This window comes from Solanum tuberosum, unplaced genomic scaffold (assembly GCF_000226075.1).
Source record: "Solanum tuberosum cultivar DM 1-3 516 R44 unplaced genomic scaffold, SolTub_3.0 scf00560, whole genome shotgun sequence".
Taxonomy (NCBI): Eukaryota; Viridiplantae; Streptophyta; class Magnoliopsida; order Solanales; family Solanaceae; genus Solanum; species Solanum tuberosum.
Genome location: NW_006239493.1, coordinates 67109 through 73903, shown reverse-complemented (window position 1 = coordinate 73903; position 6795 = coordinate 67109). Strand labels below are relative to the sequence as shown.

Genomic DNA, 6795 nt, shown 5'->3' with positions numbered 1-6795 from the left:
TTTTTTATTATGAACATTTGCCTTCAATTCAAGCAAAATAGGGTCTTGGTCTTGCTTGCCTTTTTACTCTGACACTAATGATGATTCAACCCCATTTATTACCACTACTCCTCCTTCTGTGGAATCCATAAGTCTGACTCCCAGGCATGTAAGTCTATGCATATCTTTTGCTAACTCGGATTAGTTTCTTAATCCAACAGCCCAACTTCCAAAGGGAATAACTTACTCATACAAACTCGGAATCGTGCAAACTTGGCGGCGTTGGAAAGACCATTCTAAGAGATTTCCAACCATATGTGGAACTACACCTAACTCATCCTGAACTAGGAGTTATGGTCGTTTGAAGTTGACCAAAAACTCACTTTAACTTAAAATTTTCAGATTTCCTTATACTTTCCAAAAATGACAATTTCCGGCTTTTAAATTTCTTTCTAGTTCTTTCTAGTTGCGAGATGTTACAGATTCCAAGAGAATTGTGTCCTGAATACGAAGGGATTGAAGATGCACATTACGCGTACAGAGTGTGGGATCGATTGAGGAAGCAAGTTCTCGTTCCTTTACGTGCTGCATTAGAGTTGCCAGAGGTTTATATAGGGCGAAAAGATTGGGGTTCGATACCTTACAATAGAGTAACATCAGTTGCTATGAAGATATACAAAGAAAAATTCATGAAATATGATGAGGACAGATTTTAAGAGTATCTTGAGAAAGTGAAACAGGGGAAGGCTAAAATTGCTGCTGGTGCATTGCTGCCTCATCAGATAATCAAAGCACTAAACGACACAGATGATGGAGGTCAAGTTGCTGAATTGCAATGGAAGAGAATAGTAGATGACTTGTCGAAAAAGGGGAAGTTGAAAAATTGTCTTGCTATTTGTGATGTATCTGGTAGTATGACAGGTACTCCAATGGAGGTGTCCGTGGCATTAGGAGTCCTCGTTTCGGAGTTGAGTGTAGAGCCATGGGAAGGAAAACTTATAACGTTCAGTAACAACCCGACCCTTCAAATAGTCGAAGGGGAGAGTTTGATTTCTAAAGTCGAGTTTGTGAGAATAATGGAATGGGGAATGAATACTGATTTTCAAAAGGTGTTTGATTTAATACTAAAAGTGGCTGTTGAAGGGAGTTTAAAAGAGGATGAAATGATCAAAAAAGTGTTCGTATTCAGTGACATGAAATTTGATCCAGCCTCGACGAATCCATAAACGGATTATGAGACGATTGTTAGGAAATTTAAGATGAATGGTTACAAAAATCGTGTACCTGAGATTGTGTTTTGGAATTTGAGAAATTCGAGAGCTACACCAGTGAAAGCAAACCAGAAAGGAGTTGCACTTGTGAGTGGTTTTTCGAAGAATTTGCTTACGTTGTTCATGGAAGAAAGGGATTTTAACCCTGAAGATATAATTGAAGCAGCAATTTCTGGTGAAGAATATCAAAAGCTAGTTGTGATTGATTGATCAATGAAGAGTTTGTGATTAAATTGGACATTTTGTTGATGTTATTGTGACACTTTTGACAATAGTACTTGAAATGATTATAACTTTTTGTGTTTCCTCCATTTCATTGTCAAATATATGGCCTACTTGTTATAACTTATGAACAAAATAAGGTTAGTCAATCCGATAAGACTTGTGAATAATTTAACAAGACTCTGAAATGGTTAACTTTTATCTTTTTTTATATGCATATTATTTAAACATTACACTTATTAACTTGGTCCAAAGGACATAACTAGAAATTCATAATATTCATATCGAGTACTCAACGATGTTTTAGGGATGTCTAGAGCCCTAATTTTCAACTAAGTGGTATTCAGATTTCAAAACAATCGTAGAGAAGATTGTGGCACCTTATAACTAGTCAAAATGATCATTAATGCATGACGATGGATACTTATTCATAATGGTTACCTTGCTCAAGTGTCAATAATCAATTTATTACGTATTGTCTACAAGATATCAGTATTTTAAAGAGAAATACTTAGTCTACTAAAATCATTTGCGCAATAGATTTTGTAATTAGTATGTTAACTCTTTCAACTGAGTTGGTGCTATCCTATTAAATAAAGTGATAATTAATCAATACTATGAATAAATTATATATCAAAAGACTCAATATATTGAGAAGATTTCATATCTAAAATTTGAAACTGTTTAGAGGAGATTTTGAGTTGGTTGGAATTGAATATTCAATGTATACTTCATGTATGGCTAAATTATATTCAGTTTTGAGTGTATCATAATATATAGTCAGTGTATACTTCATGTACATTTAAATTATATTCAGCTTTTTGAGTGTATCAGAATGTATAGTCAGTGTATATCTCATGTATAAGTAAGTTATTTTCAACCTTTTGAGTGTATCATAATGTATAGTAAGTGTATATCTCATGTATAAGTAAGTTATATTCAACTTTTCAAGTGTATCATAATGTATAGTCAGTGTATATATCATGTATTAGTAAGTTATATTCAACTTTTTAAGTGTCATAATGTATAGTCATTATATATTTTCTCTGTCTTTTGGCTATTTTTAAATGTAAATGTAAATAAAAATATAATTATATTTATCATAAATTAATTTATATATTTGAAACTATTTTTTTATATACGATAAAAATTAAAGGATACACTTCTCCTTATGCTATTCATTAGTCTATTAGAGAAAACGAGGTCATAAGTAAAAGATAGGGAAGACTATACATAAATGGATCATAAAATATAAAATAATTACAGTTTATATTCAAACCCAAAGTAATTTCTGAAATATCTATTCTCTCATAAATAATTACAACCCATACCCCTATTCATTAAGGATGATAATTTTCGTTTAACTGATACTAAATAAATATCATATTTTGTATAGGTATCATTAAGACTAATAATTTCGTTTAACTGATACTAAATTAGTATATATATACTGTATTGGTATCATTAAGTAAAATGATACACGAAATGATTAAATATCATATTTTGTATAGGTATCATTAAGACTAATAATTTCGTTTAACTGATACTAAATTAGTATATATATACTGTATTGGTATCATTAAGTAAAATGATACACGAAATGATTAAATATCATATTTTGGACACCCTTGATAGAATAAGGTGTTGTAGTCCAGTGGTTTCAGATGCCTTGAAAGATCCCTAAGTGCTCATGTGTTCGAATCTCACTAACAACAATTTTCCTCCTTTTTTTGGACACCTTTCGTAAAATTCCTAACTCCGCCACTGCATATGACCACCTAGCTACTAGAATAAGGATTTTGCAGCAATCATTTAACAATAATAATAAATGTGAATATCTATAAGCAACACTTTATATAAATATTACTCCCTCTTTTCATCTTTACTTATCCACTATACTATTTTGGAATGTCCAATTTATAAAATCAATGAATAATTTATCATTTTGTATCTATTTTATCCTTGTTGTTTTATCTAAAATAAGAGAAACGACGGTTTTTAGAGTCGTCACTTAATTTTTATAGAAAAAATTAAGATAACTGATTTTTCAAAAGATTAAAACAGAAATCTAATGAAAATATTAAAGGGGGTTCAGGGTTCATATTAGCATTTCGGAAAGGATTTGAAAGCACCCGAAATACCCGCTAACACGCGGTTATCCAGTAATTAACTATTTGGCTAGATGTTTAAAGAAATATGCATACTTGACTAAGTTGCGAAAATAAACAATTTTAAAACTTGAAATTATTTTTAAGGAAAAGAGAAATAGTATAAGAAATTATTTAAGTGACTAATTTCAATGTAATTAAAGTAAGAAAAATAAACATTTATCCAAATTTTAGGAAAAATATAAGTAGTCAAAATGGTAATCTTTTGGGGAATTGATTTTAGGGGAAAAACCTTGAAATTAAATAAACACACTAGGATGTAAAGTCAATTAAATAACAAATGAGAGAAGATGTGGGGCCAAGTCCAAACTCTGTCCGCCTGGGTCGGTATTTGGGCCTAATCCTGTTTTTTGGGCCTTTGGCCCAACACTTGGTACTTGTCCTAAAAATCTAATTTTTATTGGGCCTTTGGCCCAATTCCACCTGTCCTAATCTAATCATAAAAGTTGAGTTTCTTTGGGGCTTTGAGCCCGTTCTGCTTCAATACACATCATATACACTTAGTGTATATTACTGTATATTCTTGGTATATCGACTCCAAATCATGTACGTCAATCTTTCGGGGACCTTCTCTTCAAGTTTCGAAGGCCGGCTGACTCAAATAAAAGAATTGGGCCTCCATGACCCAATAGGAAAATACAAGGATAGAGTCCATGAGGACCCGGGGCAGATTTGACATGCAAAACGAAGTAAGGGAAAGAAGTTAAATATATAATCCAACCAACATAAATGCAAAATGGATAAATTACTTCACTGCAAATGCACATTAACTCAAGAGTACGTAAATTAACACATAATTAGCTCATACAGAGAGACACTAAAATATAACAACTTTAAAGGAGCAATTAAGAGGGCCCAATAGTCACTTAGTCACTAATAATTAATGAACTACTATGCTAACTAATACTCCCTCCGTTTCACAAAGAGTGACCTGGTTTGACTTGACACGAAATTTTAGAAAATAAAGAAGAATTTTGAATCTTGTGGTCCTAAATTAAAGCTATGTCAAATGTACTAAATTGCCCTTCAGTCTTGTGGCTTTAAACATGCCACCTGGAAAGCTGAAATTAAAATGTTACTAAAAAAGGAAAGAGGTCATTCTTTTTTAAACAGACTAAAAAGGAAAGAAGATCATTATTTTTAAAACGGAGGGAGTAATACATATATGAAAGGCAGAATCATGCCATGAAAACAAGAAATAAAATTTAGTATCTGATAATAATATTTTAAGGATGATTACCCAATCACAAAAATAACAAGAACCAAAGGGCATTGCAACTTTAACACCTCAAGCAGAAGAAACTAAATAAAATTATAGCGACAATAATGACAGATTTCACGAACATAGGAGAAAACAAATATACTTGGAAATTGCATAGACTAAATTGTGTGAACAACATATAACATACTTTTCAAAGCATTAAAGATGAACAAGAAACCATAGTCAGCAATTTTGATTGCATTATCGGAGTGCTAAATCTAGAAATTACTCTAAGGCGCAGTGAACTTGAAATCAACATGAGTGGGCAGTAAACTGGAGTTTCGAACAAATAACACAAGCAAAGGAACCAAAGAGAATGTCAACAAAACATGTAGATATTAACACAGTGATTCTTAATAGAGAATGCAAAATCGAGCAGTGGAATAAAGACATATTATAGTACTACACAACATATGACACTAATGGTGAATATTATTACTCATTCAAAGCATTGCCCAGCAAACTCTTGCAATTAACATATTGATCACACGAATCTTAGTATTTCCATCCAAGACGAAGTCGGGCAGGAATATAGATAGAGGGAAACATGTAGGAAGGAGCTGGCAGCGATGTTAAAGAAACAAGAACTCGAATAATTAATCTTCCAAAAGAAACAATCCGATTTAGCCGAAGAAAATATAGAGAAGATTGGACAAAGTGTTAAGAGGACTAGTCACATATAGCAGGCAAACAGTGAGGAAAAAATAAACAAAAAGGCACCACTTATTTTAGATCATGTTTAGCGCATTCAAACAAAATTGCAAGCTATAAGCAGGAACAAGAAATGAGAAATGAAAGAAATACAAAGCAAGTAGACATTTAAGCAAACTAACTAAGACTACTGGAAAGACATTCAATATTTGCAACTATGACAATGAAACAAAAACAACTCACAGTAAAGAAATTCAAGGAACTTAACAAAGGAAAACTATGAAATTTCAAACATATAAAAGAACGAGAGTATTACCTTTTGTGGAGCAGCAAACGGGACGAAATGAGCTGAATACCGAAACTTTCACACCACAGCAACGACAACTCCGGCCGAAACCGGAGAACTCAGGCGAAGGAACTTCGATGGATGCTTATATGAAACGGAAAGTCTAGAAATTTATGGCTATATGAATACTATTAGCTTTGGTTTCTTGCTTAGTCAATGCCGCCTCATTCCAACATTTTTTCCAACCTCTAATACTGAAAAAGTAAAAAGTTTAAATAGAGGGGAGCTAGAGTTGATTTTGGGGGGAAAACGAATGAAAGAATTGGGTCTTTTCAAATTTGAAATTCGAATTTTCTTTTAAAGGATAAGGAATATGTCAGCTTGAATTTGTACAATTTCTCAACGGAAACTTGAAGGGAGCCGCTGATTTCGGAGCAAAGGACAAGGACGCAAGGAGATGGGGACACGTTATGATGAAGGACATCATTCTTCGTACGAACGGATAAGAAGGGCGAGGGAGAGGAATGCGCTTCGGGTCGATTTGCTGGACTGGTTTTAGTTTCTGGGTTCGTCCCGTGAGGAAGAAGACACAGGTGGGTCGGGTATTGCGTTGGTATTGTTGTTGTTGTATTTTGTGGGTTGGGTCGGTTGAATTGGCTGAAAAGAAATGGACAAATTACTTAAATACACAACACTTCTTTACCTATTATCAATATTTCCCTACTATTTTAATAAAATACAAAAATCTCTTATTTCCCCCCAATTCAACTAAACCGATACTTTATTTGTTTGAAGCAAAATCAAATCTTTCCCATTCCCTAAATTTCGCCCCCAATCTCTCCCATTACAATTTCAGTTATCAATTTCAAAAAAAATTGAATTTGAAAAGAATTCTATCACTGTTAAACCGGATTCAGAGTTCTAACTAGGGTTTTTCATCTTCTTCATTGTAATTTC

At 33.0% G+C, this 6795-nt stretch overlaps 1 pseudogene; it reads left to right on the top strand.

The window, feature by feature from the left end:
- The first annotated feature begins 431 nt into the window (after window positions 1-431).
- On the top strand, window positions 432-1561 carry LOC102589210 (uncharacterized; annotated as a pseudogene).
- The last annotated feature ends 5234 nt before the right edge of the window (window positions 1562-6795 follow it).